The following is a 20,138-nucleotide window of genomic DNA, read 5'->3' as shown; positions in this document are numbered from 1 at the left end:
GGTTTTATTTTGTAGTCAATAGGGATAGTGGTAGATTTTCAGGAAAATGATAAATATTAAGTAATACTTTATTTAATATTCACAACAACACTACTTGTGAGAGTAGAGTGAACGTGTTAGTCACTCAGTTATGTCCACTCTTTGCAACCCTATGGACTGCCTGCCAGGTTCTGTTGTCCATGGAATTCTCCAGGCAAGAAGACTGAAGTGGGTAGCCATTCCCTTCTCTAGGGGATCTTCCCAACCCAGGGATCGAACCAGGGTCTCCAGTATTGCAGGTAGATTCCTAACCATCTGAGACACCAAGAAAGCCCAGTGATAGCATAAAATGCACATTAATGAAAGAATGAATAAACTGCAATGGTCACAAAGTGGAATGTAACACAGCAGTGAAAATAAACTAAAGACACAAACAACAACATGGATTTTTTGTTGTTTTTAACCATCTCAGTTCATTGGTATTTGGATTTTTTTTATAAAAACATCTTAAATAAAAATAGCTAAACAAAAAATAAAGTATATTTAACTTATGTAGGGTACAATGGCACCCCACTCCAGTACTCTTGCCTGGAAAATCCCATGGGCGGAGGAGCCTGGTAGGCTGCAGTCCATGGGGTCGCTGAGTCGGACACGACTGAGCGACTTCACTTTCACTTTTCACTTTCATGCATTGGAGGAGGAAATGGCAACCCACTCCAGTGTTCTTGCCTGGAGAATCCCAGGGACGGGACAGCCTGATGGGCTGCCGTCTATGGGGTCGCACAGAGTTGGACACGACTGAAGCAACTTAGCAGCAGCAGCAGGCAGCAGGGTACATATCTTAAATTTAATGTACATATTATTTATTTTATATACATATTGTCTTATGTTGATATCCTAATCAACCCTGAATAATCATTGGAAGGGCTATTGCTGAAGCTGAAGCTCTAATACTTTGGCCACCAGTTGAGAAGAGCCAACTCATTGGAAAAGACCCTAAGACTGGGAAATAATTGAAGGCAAAAGGAGAAGAGGGCACCAGAGGATGAAATAGTTAGATGACATCACTGATTCAATGGACATGAATTTGAGCAAACTCTGGGAGACAGTGGAGGACAGAGAAGCCTGGCATGCTACAGTTCTTTGGGTCACAAACTGTCAGACAAAACTAAACAACTGAACAACAAAAACAATTTTTTAAATTGCATTTATTTATTAGTTTAGGCTGTGCTGGGTCTCTTGCGTGGGCTGCTCTCCAGCTGCAGAGAGCGGGGGTTACTCTCTAGTTGTGGGGCATGGGCTTCTCACCGTGGTGGCTTCTCCGGTGGGGAGCACGGGTTCTAGGCTCTTGGGCTTCAGAAGCTGTGGCTTGTGGGCTCAGTAGTCGCAGCTCCTGGACTCTAGAGCACAGGCCCAGTAGTTGTGGCACACAGGTTTAGCTGTGGGATCTTCTCAGATCAGGATCGAACCCATTTCTTCTGCATTGGCAGATGGATTCCTAAGCACTGAGCCACAAAGGAAGCCCAACAACTATTTTTAACATAATTATTATATTCCAGATTCATTCTCAACCTCTATGTATCATTAAGTAGGAAGTTTTGTGTTACCATACAGTTTATTTTCAGTAGAATAATTTTCTTTACACGATTGCCTCGTGCACTTTTAGCATATTTTTATGATGGTATAATTATTATGTAGTCAGGTAACTATGACAATAGATGGGAAAACAGTGGAAATAGTGACAGATTTTATTTTTGGGGGGCTCCAAAATCACTGCAGATGGTGACTGCAGCCATGAAATTAAAAGATGCTTACTCCTTAGAAGAAAAGTTATGACCAACCTAGACATATTAAAAAGCAGAGACATTGTCAACAAAGGTCCATCTAGTCAAGGCTATGGTTTTTCCAGTGGTCATGTATGGATGTGAGAGTTGGACTATAGAGAAAGCTGAGCAGTGAAGAATTGATGCTTTTGAACTGTGGTGTTGGAGAAGACTCTTGAGAGTCCCTTGGACTACAAGGAGATCCAACCAGTCCATCCTAAAGGAGATCAGTCCTGAGTGTTCATTGGAAGGACTGATGCTGAAGCTGAAACTCCAGTACTTTGGCCACCTGACAAGAAGAGCTGACTAATTTGAAAAGACCCTGATGCTGGGAAAGATTGAAGGCAGGAGGAGAAGGGGACGACAGAGGATGAGATGGTTGGATGGCATCACCAACTCAATGGACACGAGTTTGGATAAACTCCAGGAGTTGGTGATGGACAGGGAGGCCTGGCATGGTGCAGTCCATGGTGTTGCAAAGAGTCAGACTGAACTGAACTATTCAAAATCAAGCTATAAAGCAGTTCTATTATAGCCCAAATCTCCACAGACTCTTCTATAGTCAACTCCTCGTCCAGCCCTCAACCTCTGGCAACCACTTACCTGTCTTCCATTCCTACAGTTTTGTCTTTTTCAGAATTTCATATAAATGGAGTCGCACAGCATGTAGACTTTGGAACCTGGCTTCTTTTGAATGAAAGAATAAAGCATAATGTATTTGAGATTCATTCCTCTTGTTGCATGCAAATTTCATTCCTTTTCATTGTTAAGTGGGATTCCATTGTATGAATAGTGTATCAGTTTATTCAGAAGTTTAAGGACATTTAGGATATATATCAATCAGGACTGATATGTATCAATCTCCAGAAAAGTAGATCCAGTAGGATACATATATGTGTGTGGGTGTGTGTATACACATCTCTCTCGCTCTTGCTCAGTTGTATCTGACTCTTTGTGACTCCATGGACTGTAGCACACTAGGGTCCTCTGTCCATGGAATTCTCCAGGCAAGCATACTGGAATGGGTTGCCATTCTCTTCTCCAGGGCATCTTCCTGACCCAGGAATTGAACCCAGGTCTCCCACATCAGAGGCAGATTGATTACCATATGGGCCACCAGGGAAGCCTGTATATACACATATATATGTATATATATTTATACATATAATACATGCATATATACATCTATAGATGCATATATACATCTATACCTATCTATATCATCTGTATCAATATCTGCATCTGTGTCTATCAAGAAAAAGAATTCATTCTGAGGAATTAGTTCATATGAGTGTGAGACAAGTCCAAAAGCTGAAGGGTAGGCCAGCAGTCTGGTGACACAGGCAGGACTTCTATGCTACATTTTCAAGGCAGAATTTCTTCTCTGGGAAATGTCAGTGATTGCTCTTTAGACCCTCAAATGATTTAATGAGGCCCACCCACATTATTGAAGATAACCTTCTTTACTAAGTAAACTGTAAATGTTAGTCACATGTACAAAAATATCCCCACAGCAGCATCTGGACTAATGTGTGACCAAACAACTGGGCACTGCTGTCTAACCGAGTTGGCATAAAATTGTCACAAGATATGTCCAGTGTTTGGTGACTATGAATACAGCTCTATAAACATTCCTGACATGGGTTTTGTGAAATGAAATAAACTTTCATTTCACTTGAGTAAATAAATCAGAGTGGGATAGCTGGACCATATAGTAATTTTTATGTTTAATTTTATAGGTAACTGCCAGATTGTTTTCCAAAGTGGTTAGAGGTGAGAAATTAACGTAGAGTCTCTTAACTGATGATTGTGTTCAATTTAGGGTCCTGATCTAACAGACTTGAGATGGGGGAGTTGAAGGACTATAGGAAAGAGCATCACGTTAAGGACTCTGGAGAACCTAACAGACCCTGGTCCCCACTGTCACAAACCACAGACTTGAGGACCCTTTTCATCAGATCAGAGGTTGGTGACTTTTTGAAATTGTTTCTAAATGACTTTGCATGCAGCAGAGGCTGAGATTGCTATGGGCTGGTTTTTCAACATGTCTATGTTCCTCATTTGTCTGATTTTAATTTAGATCAGCCTTTTGCTACATGTTTTAGTTGGTAGATTTTACAAAAAGTAAAGGCCTTTCATCATTTATAGCACCCTCTTAGGTCTGCTGCTAAGCTGCTAAGTCACTTCAGTCGTGTCCAACTCTGTGCGACCCCATAGACGGCAGCCCACCAGGCTCCACCATCCCTGGGATTCTCCAGGCAAGAACACTGGAGTGGGTTGCCATTTCCTTCTCCAATGCAGGAAAGTGAAAAGTGAAAGTGAAGTCGCTCAGTCATATCCGACTCTTAGTGACCCCGTGGACTGCAGCCTACCAGGCTCCTCCATCCATGGGATTTTCCAGGCAAGAGTACTGGAGTGGGGTGCCATCCTCTTAGGTCTAAGGCTTAGCATTGGGGAGGGGAGGGTTAATTTTTCCATTGGTGCAACCATGTTGATGCTTTCTTTTCTTTGTAGATGAATTCTAATTTTTATCAGCTCTATCTATGTAGTTTTTAAAATATCAACATGTATAAGGCTTGTCAGGAAACCAGAAATTCTGGAACCTCTTCCATTTCCTCTTCCCAGAATCATCCGTTTTCAGTATTTACTCCCTATCTTTAAATAGCTTGACTGTATTTCCATTTCCCGGTTCCTCAATTTTAGGTATTATCTATTGACTTCAGCTATAAAAGATGAGAATTTATCTTTCACCCCTCATCTACCACACAAACACATATTTTGCTGTAATATAATTTTGGTTAAATCAATTTTCAGTGTCTTTATTATGACCATGTAAATGTTATGCACAGCTGAGCCAAACAATACAATTACTTCTCCTATCCAATATAAATTCCTTTTCATGGAGTTGGTAAGTGTCTTATTTTCTGCTTGGTTTTTCATGTACTTGTTTACATTATCTCCCAATTCTCCCTCAGTTGTTTGCTCTCCTTTCAGTAAAAGCGAACAAACTAGGTATTAATTACATTTCACCTTCTTGACAAAATGTCTCTCAGACTCTTTTTAAAAGATTGCGGTAAAATATATACAACAAAATTTACCATGGATACCATTTTTAAGTGTACAGTTCAGTGGCATTAAGCACATTCGTTTTAGACAGCCATCAGCACCATCCATCGCTGCAACGTTTTCATCATCTCAAACTGAGACTCTGTGCCCATTAAACACCGGCATCCGCCCCAAACCCCCAGCCCTCACCCTTCTACCTACTCTCTGAATTTGACTATTCTAGGCCCCTCCTATAAGTGGAGCCATACAATATTTGACCTTTGTGACTGGCTTATTTCACTTAGCAGGATACCTTCAAGGTTCATCCACGTTGTAGCATGTGTCGGAACCGCCTTCCTTTTGAAAGGTGAATAATAATTTCATTGCACGTATAGGCCACGTTTTGTTTATGCATCCATCCATCAGCGGGCACGTGTGTTGCCTCCACCTTTTGGCTGTCGTAATGCTGCTATGAACATGGGTGTATGGTTTCTCTCTGAGATCCTACTTTTAATTTCTCGGGGGTATATATTCAGAAGTGGAATTCTTGACTCATATGGTAATTCTGTTTTTAATTTTGAGGAACTGCCATACTGTTTTGCACCATTTTACATTCTCATTGACAGGGCCCAAGGGTCCCAATTTCTGCTCATCCCCGCCAACACTTGTTGTTTTATTTACTTTTTCTGGCATTTTCCATAGTATCCATCCAAATGGGTTTCGGGTAGGAGCCTTTCCTTTTGACTGATCTTTATCAATTTTCTAAGGTCGTTTCTTTGATTTTCGTTATGTGTTAGTGTCCTCTCATATTCTCAGCCCTCCTTCCATACCCTCCCCAGGAGATACTTTCTCTCGCCTCAGACCTCAGTTACACCTACAGATTTTTTACTCCAGTAGCTAGTCTGGGTCCCTGAGCTCTAGACTTCCATATTCATTTGAATGCTGGGCAGCTTTAAATATATGTGCAATCATTGAAAGCAAAACCAAATGTACTTTCCCTAAAACCCGCTCTTCCTGTGTTTCTAACTCAGTGAAAGAATTCACCATCTGGGAAGATAGGCAAGCCATTAACATGGGAGCTAGCTTGTTTTTTTTCCCTTCTCCCACCTTACTGCCATCCTGTTATCTTGTATCCATAACTTTGTCTTTTTCATTGCTACTCCCTGCTGCTGCTGCTGCTGCTAAATCACTTCAGTCGTGTCCGACTCTGTGCAACCCCATAGACAGCAGCCCACCAGGCTCCCTCGTCCCTGGGATTCTCCAGGCAAGAACACTGGAGTGGGTCGCCATTTCCTTCTCCAATGCATGAAAGTGAAAAGGGAAAGTGAAGTCGCTCAGTCGTGTCTGACTCTGTGTGACCCCATGGACTGCCACCTACCAGGCTCTTCCGTCCTTGGAATTTTCCAGGCAAGAGTATTGGAGTGGGTTGCCATTGCCTCGTGCCTAAATCTACTCAATTTGTAACTCCTTTTCTCTTACTTGTTGAAATTTAGCCCAGAAGCTCTCTCAGCCTGAAATCTTTCATCCCTGTGATAATCTAGACACCTGCTTGAGTTTTTCTGCTCCAGTATAGGCCTGATACTATTCCTCCACTTAAAACCTCGGAACACATGTGGAAGAGAACCCTGGTGGCGCAGTGGTAAAGACACAAGAGACCCAATCCCTGGGTCAGAAAGATCTCCTGGAGTAAGAAATAGCAACCTACTCTATCTAAGCAACTCTATCTATCTAAGAATACTGATTCAGTATTCTTGCGTGGAAAATCCTATGGACAGAGGAGCCTGGTAGGCCTACAGTCCATGGGGTCGCAAAGAGTTGGACACTACTGAGCGACTTCACTTTCTTCTTTCTACCAGATCCAGTGTTCTTGCCTGGAGAATCCCAGGGACAGAGGACCTGGCAGCTTACAGTTCATGGGACTGCAAAGAGTCGGACACGATCGAGTGACTGAGCACAGAGGGACTGAGAATAGATGGATTCTTCTAGGGAAAAGCAGAAAGGAGAAGACTAACCCTATGATTCGAACTTCTCATGAAGATAATAATTTTATGCTGACAACAGGCATAGACCAGAGAGCCCGGAAACAAACCTGTGCATGTCAGAAACTTTGGCACAGGACTCTGGTAACCATGAAGGTACCTTACTCGAAATTCCCTCCAAGAGAACCTGGGGCTCAGAGCACAGTTAGTGGACAACCTCTAGATCTCACCCAGATTAGAAGACAGCAACTTTATAGCCACTGCAGCATTTGTGCAGAGACCACGCTCTCACCCAAGGCTGCTTTGAGCCAGTGGCTGAGACAGCAGGGGTACAGGAGCAGAGCCATTTCTGTCTGACATGGGTCTCCACTAAAAGGCAAACTTTCCTCTGAGGGTCTCCAATGACCTCGTCAACGTTAGCTCCAAGTTGCACCAAGTTGGAGGCAATTCCTAGCCAAACCTCCTTGCCCACTTCCCTTTTCACAAGTGTCCAACAGGTATTGTGGGATTTTTGCCTATTCCTGTCCTATTTCACCCTTCATAAATTTTCCTTCAATGCATCTCTTGATCTTCTAAGGACCCAAATTACATGATGACACAAGGAGCATGTCAGATCAAATGGGAAACACTGTGTGGAACTGTTCAATGAATGGAATTTTAAAATAATGATTATAAATGTGGAAAAATATGAAATTGGATCTCTACCCTATATTTGTATAAAATTTAACTCCAGGTAGATTAATGACTTAAATTTCAAATATTAAGTTTAAAAACTTTTAGTAGACTCCATGGATGAGTATCTTTTGGAATCCGTGATTTAGAAGTTGAGGTAGGAAAATATTTCTTAAACAAGACACACACTCCAAACAGATTTGACCACTTTAAAATTAAGCACTTTGGGGACTTCCCTAGTGGTGTAAAGGTTAGGAATCTGTGCTTTCACTGCTGAGGGTGTGGGTTTAACCCTTGGTCCAGGAACTAGATCTCGGAAGCCACTAGGTACTGCCAAAAATAAATAAGTAATTAATTAAAAAAATTAAGCACTTTTGTTCATTAAAGGCATTTAAAGAGACAGCTTACAAACTGGGAGAAGATATTTGCAATATACATAACTGAGAAAGGATCAGCATCAAGAATTCCTTAAAATCAATGAAGAAAAGCATATATAACCTAATAGAGAAATGGACAAAAGATATAAACACGCATTTTTCAGAAGAGGAAACACATATGGCTATTAAATATGAAGAGACACTCAATGTTATTGATTATTAAATGCAAATTAAGTCCACAGTGAGCTAACATCTTGATTGATAAGTGTAAAAAGTCTGACAAAGCAAGTGTTGAAGAAGTTATGGATCCACTCATAAAACCTCCTATATAATCCTAATGGGAGTGCAAATCTGTGTATCCACTTTGGAAAAAACATTTGACATTATCTTCTAAAATTGAATACTCACCACCCCATGACTCAACAAACCTACTTTTACATATAGACTCACACAAACCAAAGAAAGCTCTTGTAAATCTGTAACAGAAGAGTACAAAAATGTTCATAGCAGCATTGCTCACAGTAGCAAAAACCTAGAAGAAACCCAAATGTCCATTCATGAGAAATCAGACAAAATCTGATATGTTCACCAGCTGGCATCTTATACAAGAGTGAAAATGAATGAACTAAATACATAAAATATGGCTGAATCTTACAGTGTATAAAGTGTATGAATTTCATACAGTGTATGAATGTTACAGTGTATGAAAAAAGTTCAAAAAGATACAAAGACACCATTTCCCCCCTCCCACTTTGTAGTGGACTTTATTTCTGAGCAGTTTTGAGGTCCATCACTTCATGGGAAATAGATGGGGAAACAATGGAAACACTGTCAGACTTTATTTTTTGGGGCTCCAAAATCACTGCATATGGTGACTGCAGCCATGAAATTAAAAGACGCTTACTCCTTGGAAGGAAAGTTATGACCAACCTAGACAGCATATTCAAAAGCAGAGATATTACTTTGCCAGCAAATGTCTGTCTAGTCAAGGCTATGGTTTTTCCGGTGGTCATGTATGGATGTGAGAGTTGGACTGTGAAGAAGGTTGAGCACCGAAGAATTGATGCTTTTGAACTGTGGTGTTGGAGAAGACTCTTGAGAGTCCCTTGGACTGCAAGGAGATCCAACCAGTCCATCCTAAAGGAGATCAGCCCTGGGATTTCTTTGGAAGGACTGATGCTAAAGCTGAAACTCTGATACTTTGGCCACCTCATGTGAAGAGTTGACTCATTGGAAAAGACCCTGATGCTGGGAGAGATTGGGGGCAGGAGGAGAAGGGGACAACAGAGGATGAGATGGCTGGATGGCATCACTGACTCGATGGACGTGTTTGAGTGAACTCCGGGAGTTGGTGATGGACAGGGAGGCCTGGTGTACTGTGATTCATGGGGTTGCAAAGAGTCGGACACGACTGAGCCACTGAACTGAACTGAACTGAAGGTTACAGAAAAATGGTGCAGAAAGTACAAAGTTCCGATGCTGTAAAGAGCAATATTGCATAGGAACCTGGAATGTCAGGTCCATGAATCAGGGAAATTGGAAGTGGTCAAACAAGAGATGGCAAGAGTGAACGTTGACATTCTAGGAATCAGTGAACTAAAATGGACTGGAATGGGTGAATTTAACTCAGATGACCATTATATTACTACTGCGGGCAGGAATCCCTCAAAAGAAGTGGAGTAGCCATCATGGTCAACAAAAGAGTTTGAAATGCAGTACTTGGATGCAATCTCAAAAACAACAGAATGATCTCTTTTCATTTCCAAGGCAAACCATTCAATATCACAGTAATCTAAGTCTATGCCCCAACCAGTAACGTTGAAGAAGCTGAAGTTGAATGGTTCTGTGAAGACCTACAAGACCTTTTAGAACTAACACCCAAAAAAGATGTCCTTTTCATTATAGGGGACTGGAATGCAAAAGTAGGAAGTCAAGAAACACCTCGAGTAACAGGCAAATTTGGCCTTGGAATACGGAATGAAGGAGGGCAAAGACTATAATAGAGTTTTGCCAAGAAAATGCACTGGTCATAACAAACACCCTCTTCCAACAACACAAGAGAAGACTCTACACATGGACATCACCAGATGGTCAACACTGAAATCAGATTGATCATATTCTTCGCAGCCAAAGATGGAGAAGCTTTATACAGTCAACAAAAACAAGACCAGGAGCTGACTGTGGCTCAGATCATGAACTCCTTATTGCCAAATTCAGACTGAAATTGAAGAAAGTAGGGAAAACCACTACACCATTCAGGTATGACCTAAATCAAATCCCTTATGATTATACAGTGGAAGTGAGAAATAGATTTAAGGGACTAGATCTGATAGATAGAGTGCCTGATGAACTATGGACTGAGGTTCGTGACATTGTACAGGAGACAGGGATCAAGACCATCCCCATGGAAAAGAAATGCAAAAAAGCAAAATGGCTGTCTGGGGAGGCCTTACAAATAGCTGTGAAAAGAAGAGAAGTGAAAAGCAAAGGAGAAAAGGAAAGATATAAGCATCTGAATGCAGAGTTCCAAAGAATAGCAAGAAGAGATAAGAAAGCCTTCCTCAGCGATCAATGCAAAGAAATAGAGGAAAACAACAGAATGGGAAAGACTAGAGATCTCTTCAAGAAAATTAGAGATACCAAGGAAACATTTCATGCAAAGATGGGCTCAATAAAGGACAGAAATGGTATGGACCTAAGAGAAGCAGAAGATATTAAGAAGAGGTGGCAAGAATACACAGAAGAACTGTACAAAAAAGATCTTCACAACCCAGATAATCACGATGGTGTGATCACCACCTAGAGCCAGACATCCTGGATTGTGAAGTCAAGGGGGCCTTAGAAAGCATCACTACGAACAAAGCTAGTGGAGGTGATGGAATTCCAGTTGAGCTATTTCAAATCCTGAAAGATGATGCTGTTGTTAGGTAGGTAGAATAGGGAAAAGGAGTCCAAAATGGCGGTGGCTAAAAGACAAGGAAGGTCAAAGGAAGGTCCGAGGACCAGAGTGAAGACTTCAGGTAGAACAAACAGCACTCCTGGCAAAGCCCAATTTGCATAAGGCAGGCCCAGGTGGAGGAAAAAACATATAAAAGGAGGAGCCAAAGCGCTTTCTCTCCCATGTGTGCGCGCACACGCGCGCTCTCTCTCTCTCTCTCTCCCCCTGTCTCTCTCCCCCCACCCCCCCACGCACTCCTCCACTCTCTTCTCTTGAGTCTTGGATTCTCCTGCTATCTTCTAAATAAAATGGAGCTGTAACACTGATTTGCCTAAGAGCTGTAACACGGTTTGTCCAAGACCCGAGAGCTGTGATGCGCCGAGAGCTTTAATGTCCGTTGCTCCAAATCTTTGTTGTGATGAGACAAAGAACCGAGGAACATACACTCGCGTGACATCTCTGGTGCCGTGACTCGGATATAACCTGGCTGAAACAACCTCTGCGTGGAAGAGGCCAAGCACAACAGGAGCCCAACTCAGCAAAGCTCCCGCACTAGAAGCGGAAGGCGAAGAAACCCAGCGCAGGGGAAGGCCCATCGTGCTGGAAACCGGGACAGCGAAAAATGAGCTCAGCAGAAAGCTCACACAGCCTAGTCTCAGATTCCAGAAGACCTCCAGTTCAGGTAAGAAAGAGGTCCTCGCTCCTATGACTGGAGGGACCTTTACAATCTCCCGTTTCTTGTTTCCTCGAACCTCCCGCAAACAGGCGGGTGGCAGGGGCACAATTGAGGGACTCTGGAGAGGCTACTCCTCAGCATGTCCCAGAGGCGCTATCTGCTGAGCCCCAGTAGCTGTTACACAAGCCGAGGGAGGTTCTTCTGTCCTTTCTCTTCTCTGTGCCAAGGATCAGACCAATGAAACTGTGAGCACGGGTCAGATATTTAGTAAATTTTTCTGACGGGCTATGAAGGGGATTCCTTGGCATGTTTTTCCCACTGCTTTTTCCTCCTGTCCTTCAGCTCTCTCCCGGGACTCAAGCCCGGCCAAAACTAATGAAACTCAGGCTCTGATGTCTCATTGCAAAAATTCATTGAGAGACAAAGCATAAGAGGTAGATTTGTTAGGATCCAGAAAGAAGCCACCCTTCAGGGTGTGAACCATTGCCAAGGGCAAGGGCTGAGGCCATGGTATTAGGCTTGGCTAGGTTTTGTGAGGGGATGGAATTCATATGCTAATGAGTGAGAGGATCATCCCAGCCATTGGGGAACCACTCACTCCTCCCTCTTCTGACCTTGTGCCTTGGCGCTGTCTTGCCACCTCTGGGTGTGTCTGTTGGCTTATAGATTGGGGATTAAGGTTTATTTGAATTTGACTTGTCATCTTGGACCCAATTGATTTTAATTGGTTTACATTATACCCTTGTGCTATGCCATTCTTTCAAAGTTTGTGCTCTGCCCCCTTCCCTCCTGTTTCATGCTCTTTTCCTGAGCCCCATCCAGACCCACAAGGTTGCCTCTACAATCTTCTGGAGAGACAACCAGAAAATAGTTGGCCTTGGGAGGGAAATACTCTATAATATCCAACCCCCTAATCCTACCCAATACTGGTCACACTGGAGATGTTGGGGACGCCCAAACTCTAGTCCGGGGGGTCCCAGGAGGTCATCACGCCTTGACCTGCCTAGGGATCGGTCTTCGAAAGGTTGTCACACCTCAGCCTGTTCGGGGATCCTCTAGTCCCAGGGGTCCCAGGAGGTCATCACGCCTCGACCTGCCCAGGGATTAGATCTCTAGGAGGCTGTCATGCCTCAGCCTGCCAGGGGATCTGCCTGTCTGGGGATCTGCACCCTGACCCGGGGACGCCTGGCTCTCAGGTTGCAACAGTTCTGGGTAGGATAAACTTCAGAAAGACTCACCCTTAAGGAAATCAAAAGAGGTCTTTTTCTTCCCCTGTCATGACTGTCTTTCAGATGGGAAATAACCAATCCACTTCCCGGCAGATGCCCTTGAATTGTATCCTTGATAACTGGAAGCTGTTCGACCCTCTAGCTCTAAGGAGAAGTCGTTTGAAATTCTTTTGTGCCACTGTGTGGCCACAGTATCCACTGGGGGACGAGGAACACTGGCCTGAGGATGGAACTTTAAATTACAATACCATCCTGCAACTAGAATTATTCTGCAAAAGACAAGGGAAATGGACAGAGATCCCCTATGTCCAAATTTTCTTCCGACTAAGAGATATGAAGGAACTCTGTCTTAAGTATGGGATTGTAGTATGCCCTAAAAGTGAGCCCACTAGGCAAATGGTGTTAGGCACAGGCAACCAAGAAAAGGAACCCCCTCGTGAAGGCTCACCTCCCACAGCTCCCGAGTTGCCTGGTGCTCCTTCCTCGTACCCAAACGTGCCCCCATATCCGTGAGCACCTCCTCCACAAAAGCCAGCTAGAGTATGTCCCTTAGTTGAAATTGGAGGAGAATTCGGACCAGCCCGGGTCCATAAGCCCGTCTCCCTCTTAGAACTAAGGCAGATCAAACAAGACCTGGGAAGCTATACAGATGACCCAGGCAAACATATAGATACATTCCAACATATTACCTTGGCCTTTGACTTGACGTGGAAAGACATCATGGTCATATTTAGTCAAACTTTATCTGATCCTGAACATACCAGGGTCTTAAAGGAAGCCCGGAGGTATGCAACAGGGCTCACATGTCCAGTGATAGATACCCAGTAGGGGAAACTGCAGTCCCCTCCTCTGATCCTAATTGGAATTATAATGACCCGGAGCACATCTGGGAAAGAGATCATTTTCTAATCTGTGTGAAGGCAGGACTGAAAGCAGCCCAACAAAAAGTAATTAGCTATGCTCGGGGCTCAGCAATAACTCAGGAGCCCAATGAGAACCCCATTGCCTTTCTGGAGAGGCTAAAAGAGGCACTCCAAAAGTTTACCAACCTGGACTTAGACTCTTACATGGGACGGGTGATTTTAAAGGACAAATTCCTGTTCCAATGTACATCAGATATCAGAATTAAGTTACAGCAGCTACAACAGCAGGACCCTGCTGCCTCTTTAGATGAGATGGTCCAGACAGCCACCAATACCTTTTATAACAGGGAACAGGAGAAGGAGGCCAAGGCCCAGAAGGAGAGAAAGAAAGAGACAAGGCATGCCCAGATCCTGGCTGCCCTCCAGAGAAGCCCTATGGCAAACCCCGAGTCCTTGAGGGACAAGGCACAAGACAGATGCCTGATCTGTAGACAGGGGGGGCATTGGGCCAAAGAGTGTCCAAACCGTGACAAGTCTCCTAGAACGGCTTGCCACAAATGCCATCAACTGGGACATTGGGCGGCACTCTGTCCTCGGGACCCAAGAGCCTCAAGGTCAAGTGCCAAGCCTACCCTCAAGATGGTTCAAGAGGACTGAAGCGGCTCGCTCCAGCCAGCCCGCCTGTCACAGATAACCATCACGGGGCTGGAGCCAAGGGTGCAACTGGATGTGGCAGGTAGGTCCGAGAATTTCTTGGTTAACACAGAGGCTACCTACTCTGTCTTGATCTCCTATTCCGGAGCCTTCTCCTCCCAAACCTGTACCATTTTGGGTGCTAGAGGAAAAGCAACTACTAAAAGATTCACCCGAGCACTTCTTTGTTGCTGGGATGGACAAATATTTTCCCACCAGTTTCTGGTGGTCCCTGAGTGTCCTACCCCCTTATTGGGAAGAGATATACTCACTAAACTGGGGACCACCCTTGTGATGGGTAGAGCCCATAGAGCCCGTAGAGCTCTACAGCTCCTGGTTACTACTGAAGAACCCATTACACCTTCAATAGAGAGGGACCAAAAACTATGGGAAGACAAAATTAACCCCCAGGTGTGGGGCCAGGGGATTCCTGGACGAGCCCACCAAGCTGAACCGGTCATCATTGTCCTCCGAGATCCCACTCGGTTTCCTAACCAGAAACAATATCCTCTCAAAAGAGAGGCTCGGGAGGGACTACAGCCTTTAATAAATAAATTCCTTGCTTGTGGGCTATTGGTCCCCACCAGTTCGCCATGTAACACCCCAATCCTCTCAGTAAAGAAAAAAGACGGAACCTGGCGAATGGTTCAAGATCTCTGGATCACAAATGAAGCTGTAGTCCCCCTCCATCCCACAGTACCCAATCCCTATGTAACCTTGGGAGAAATCCCACCCAGTGCCAAGTGGTTTACAGTCTTGGATCTCAAAGATGCATTTTTTTGCATACCACTGGCTAAAGAATCCCAATACCTTTTTTCCTTTGAGTGGGAGGCCCCAGGAGAAAAACACCAACAGATGACTTGGACAGTATTACCTCAGGGGTTCAGAGATAGCCCCCACCTGTTTGGACAGGCCCTTAGCGGGGATCTCCTAGATCTGGACCTGAGACCTAATGGGAAAATATTACAATACATAGATGACCTACTAATCTGTTCTCCAGATGAGAAAAGCGCCCAACAACATGCAATTCAGGTTCTAAACTTCTTGGCAGAAAGGGGATATAAAGTCTCCCGTGCTAAGGCACAGATGGTCGAGACAAAGGTCACTTACCTGGGAGTTCAGATTACACACGGGTCCAGGAGGCTGTCCTCTGATCAGGTACAAGGAATCCTCCAGTTGCCCTCCCCCACGACTCGAAAACAATTGAGAGCTTTCCTGGGGCTAACTGGGTATTGTAGAATCTGGATACCCAACTATGGTCTAACTGCCCAGCCCTTATATGAAAGCTTAAAGGGACGAGATGATTCAATCCCACTGATGTGGGGAACTCCTCAAAAGAAGGCAGAGGCTACACTAAAACAGGCCTTAACTCAGGCACCTGCCTTGAGGTTGCCAGACCCAGAAAAAGCACTCCAACTTTATGTCCATGAAAGAGAGGGAATGGCCTTGGGAGTGTTAACTCAAAGGTTGGGATCTGAGCCCCAGCCTGTAGCTTACTTATCCAAGAGGCTCGATCCAACTTCCCGAGGTTGGCCGCCCTGCCTTCGAAATCTTGCAGCTATTGCAATCATGATAGAAGATACTTTAAAACTCTCCTTTGGGGGCAAACTATTTTTACCAGCCACCAAGTAAAACAACTCCTAAATGGGAGATGCTATTTATGGATGTCTGATCAAAGAATCCTCAGATATCAAGTAATGCTGATAGAAAATCCAGGCCTCACTACATCCCCTTGTGAGGTTCTTAACCCAGCCACTCTCCTCCCTACCCCCGAGGGCTCTCTCCCCTTTCACTCTTGTCTAGAAACCTTGGACCACTGGACAAAACCCCAAGAGGGATTGTCAGAAGATCCTCTGACCAATCCTGAGGAAATCTGGTACACTGATGGAAGCAGCTTTGTCTTGGATGGAAAAAGAAGAGCTAGATATGCAGTAGTCTCCAATTTTGAGACCATAGAGGCTAAGCCTCTGCCACCAGGCACTTCAGCCCAATTAGCTGAGCTCACAGCCCTGACTCGAGCTTTAGAGCTGGGAAAAGGAAAAAGAATAGCCATTTACACTGACTCCAAGTATGCCTTTCTGGTGCTACATGCACATGCGGCTGTTTGGAAAGAAAGGGGCCACTTGACCACCCGAGGGTCCCCAATCAAATATGGTGATCATATTCTTTGACTCTTGGAGGCAGTCCATCTGCCCACTGAGATTTCAGTCTCCCACTGTAAAGGACACCAAAAAGGGAACACGGAAGTGGCACGAGGTAACCAAGCAGCTGCTCAGGCAGCTAGGAGAGCAGCATTACAGAACCATGACCTAATAGGGATTGCCACCTTAGTTTCACAGACTAATTTGCCAGAAACTCCTTCATATACTGAAGGTGAGACTCTTAAAGCTAAGAGTGAGGGCTTTCAAGATCATATGGGGTGGTTCCAAAAGGAGGGACTCCTTTTTCTGCCTGGAAACCTCCAATGGAAGTTGGTTAACTCCTTACATGCCACTACTCATTTAGGAGAAAAGGCCCTCCAAAGATTACTAGAAAGGTCCTTCAGAGGAACAGGCTTCCAAACAACTGTAAGACAGGTGGTCTCCTCTTGTCCCACTTGCCAATTAAACAACCCCCAAGGAGCTCGAACGGAGAAGGCAATGCCACCCCACTCCAGTACTCTTGCTTGGAAAATCCCATGGACGGAGGAGCCTGGTAGGCTGCAATCCATGGGGTCGCTAAGAGTCAGATACGACTGAGCGACTTCACTTTCACTTTTCACTTTGATGCATTGGAGAAGGAAATGGCAGCCCACTCCAGTGTTCTTGCCTGGAGAATCCCAGGGACGGGGGAGCCTGGTGGGCTGCCGTCTATGGGGTCGCACAGAGTCGGACACGACTGAAGTGACTTAGCATTAGCAAGGAGCTCGAAGACCTCAGCTGGCCCAGTCCATCCAATGACGTGGGCCTACCCAGGAGAGGACTGGCAGATGGACTTCACCCAGATGCCAGTTTCTCAAGGGTACAAATACCTACTAGTTATGATAGATACATTCACAGGATGGATTGAAGGCTTTCCCACCCGGACTGAGAAGGCTGAGAATGTAATAAAAAAATTGCTCCATGAAATCATTCCAAGATCTGGTCTGCCCAGGTCATTACAAAGTGACAATGGGACATCATTTACTTCTAAGGTCACCCAAGGAGTCTCGAAAGCATTGGGCATTACTTATTATCTCCATTGTGCCTGGAGGCCTCAATCTTCAGGAAAGGTAGAAAGAGCCAATCAATTCTTAAAATCAGCATAAAAAAGATAACCCAGGAGACCTCCCTGGGATGGAAGGAGGCTTTACCAATAGCTCTCCTCTGCACCCGCATTGCCCCTAAGGAACAGGTTGGTCTTAGTCCTTATGAGATGCTATATGGGAAACCTTTTGTTTATGTCAATGGCCCCTTCCTAGATCCAGAGGTTCAGACCCTCCAGTCTTATACCATAGCCACTGGGCAATTCCAACAGGATATACGCTTGTGGGGTATGAACCAGGACCCAAAAGATTCTAAAGAGTCACCACTATATGCTCCAGGAACTCAAGTCCTAATTAAAGTCTGGAAAGATGGGTCCCCAAAGGCTCAACTCCAGCCCACATGGAAGGGCCCCCACCCTGTAATACTTTCTACCCCCACAGCAGTCAAGGTACCAGGACATGACTCCTGGATTCACTACTCATGAGTCAAGCCGTGGAAGAAAACAGAAGAGGACACTCGATACACCTGTGAGCCCCAGGGAGATCTCAGATACCTATTCAGAACTACCAATGAATGCCATTCTAATGAACACACCCAAAATCTGGTTTCTGGGGATAAGATTTCTCAGGATAACTCTAAGGAGCCAACACAGCTTGACAGAGATTGTACTCCAAGACAGACAGGAGATAGATCTTCTGATCCCTGAACAAGGAGGGACTTGAGCTATCCTGGTGATGTGAATTTAAAATTGACCAATGTCCCTACTGGTCCTTGTTATGCTATATTGCCATGTACTGTCAATTGTCTAACGTATTTTGTCTCTGCCCAGGTCAACCAGCTACAACATGCAGTGCCAGTTCAACAAAGATATAAAACTACAGCTGACCACAGAAAACATCACACGCCCTTGGACACCGCTATAAGGACTCTGAGGCTCGAGACTAGCAAGAGGGGGAGGCCCAATACCCCTTGCCGTCCCAGTTCAGCAGGAAGTAGCCAGAAAGATCTCGATGCCCCTATTCCCAAAGAATTGGGCCTCCCATCTCTTGAGAGGGGAATGTTAGGTAGGTAGAATAGGGAAAAGGAGTCCAAAATGGCGGTGGCTAAAAGACAAGGAAGGTCAAAGGAAGGTCCGAGGACCAGAGTGAAGACTTCAGGTAGAACAAACAGCACTCCCGGCTAAGCCCAATTTGCATAGGGCAGGCCCAGGTGGAGGAAAAAACATATAAAAGGAGGAGCCAAAGCGCTTTCTCTCGGACTCTATCTCCCGCGTGTGTGCTCGCACACTCTCGCTCTCTCTCTCTCCCCCTCCTTCCCCACGCACTCCTCCACTCTCTTCTCTTCGAGTCTTGGATTCTCCTGCTATCTTCTAAATAAAATGGAGCTGTAACACTGATTTGCCTAAGAGCTGTAACACGGCTTGTCCAAGACCCGAGAGCTGTGATGCGCCGAGAGCTTTAATGTCCGTTGCTCCAAATCTTTGTTGTGACGAGACAAAGAACCAAGGAACATACACTCACGTGACACTGTGAAAGTGCTGCACTCAATATGCCAGCAAATTTGGAAAACTCAACAGTGGCCACAGGACTGGAAAAGGTCAGTTTTCATTCCAATCCCAAAGAAAGGCAATGCCAAAGAACGCTCAAACTACTGCACAATTGCACTCATCTCACACGCTAGTAAAGTAATGCTCAAAATTCTCCAAGCCAGGCTTTAGCAATACGTGAACCGTGAACTTCCAGATGTTCAAGCTGGTTTTAGGAAAGGCAGAGGAACCAGAGACCAAATTGCCAACATCTGCTGGATCATGGAAAAAGCAAGAGAGTTCCAGAAAAACATCTATTTCGACTATGTGGATCACAATAAACTGTGGAAAATTCTGAAAGAGATGGGAATACCAGACCACCTGACCTGCCTCTTGAGAAATTTGTATGCAGGTCAGGAAGCAACAGTTAGAACTAGACATGGAACAACAGACTGGTTCCAAACAGGAAAAGGAGTACGTCAAGGCTGTATATTGTCACCCTGCTTATTTAACTTACATGCAGAGTACATCATGAGAAACGCTGGGCTGGAAGAAGCACAAGCTGGAATCAAAATTGCCGGGAGAAATATCAATAACCTCAGATATGCAGATGACACCATCCTTATGGCAGAAAGTGAAGAGGAACTAAAAAGCCTCTTGATGAAAGTGAAAGAGGAGAGTGAAAACGTTGGCTTAAAGCTCAACATTCAGAAAATGAAGATCATGGCATCCAGTCCCATCACTTCATGGGAAATAGATGGGGAAACAGTGGAAACAGTGTCAGACTTTATTTTTGGGGGCTCCAAAATCACTGCAGATGGTGACTGCAGCCATGAAATTAAAAGACGCTTACTCCTTGGAAGGAAAGTTATGACCAACCTAGATAGCATATTCAAAAGCAGAGACATTATTTTGCCAACAAAGGTCCGTCTAGTCAGGGCTATGGTTTTTCCAGTGGTCATGTATGGATGTGAGAGTTGGACTGTGAAGAAAGTTGAGCACCGAAGAATTGATGCTTTTGAACTGTGGTGTTGGAGAAGACTCTTGAGAGTCCCTTGGACTGCAAGGAAATCCAACCAGTCCATCCTAAAGGAGATCAGCCCTGGGATTTCTTT

General features: G+C 44.6%; 1 long non-coding RNA gene across 1 annotated transcript in view; it reads left to right on the top strand.

The window, feature by feature from the left end:
• LOC101905098 (uncharacterized) overlaps positions 1–10,256 on the top strand; it is a 42,581-nt gene extending 32,325 nt beyond the window's left edge. Inside the window, exons 2-3 of the long non-coding RNA XR_009493010.1 lie at positions 3,625–3,767; positions 6,704–10,256. This is a non-coding gene — a long non-coding RNA (uncharacterized lncRNA). The remainder of the gene's footprint in view (positions 1–3,624; positions 3,768–6,703) is intronic.
• Positions 10,257–20,138: the final 9,882 nt, after the last annotated feature.

This window comes from Bos taurus, chromosome 26 (assembly GCF_002263795.3).
Source record: "Bos taurus isolate L1 Dominette 01449 registration number 42190680 breed Hereford chromosome 26, ARS-UCD2.0, whole genome shotgun sequence".
NCBI lineage: Eukaryota > Metazoa > Chordata > Mammalia > Artiodactyla > Bovidae > Bos > Bos taurus.
This window is presented reverse-complemented; position numbering and strand designations above follow the sequence as displayed.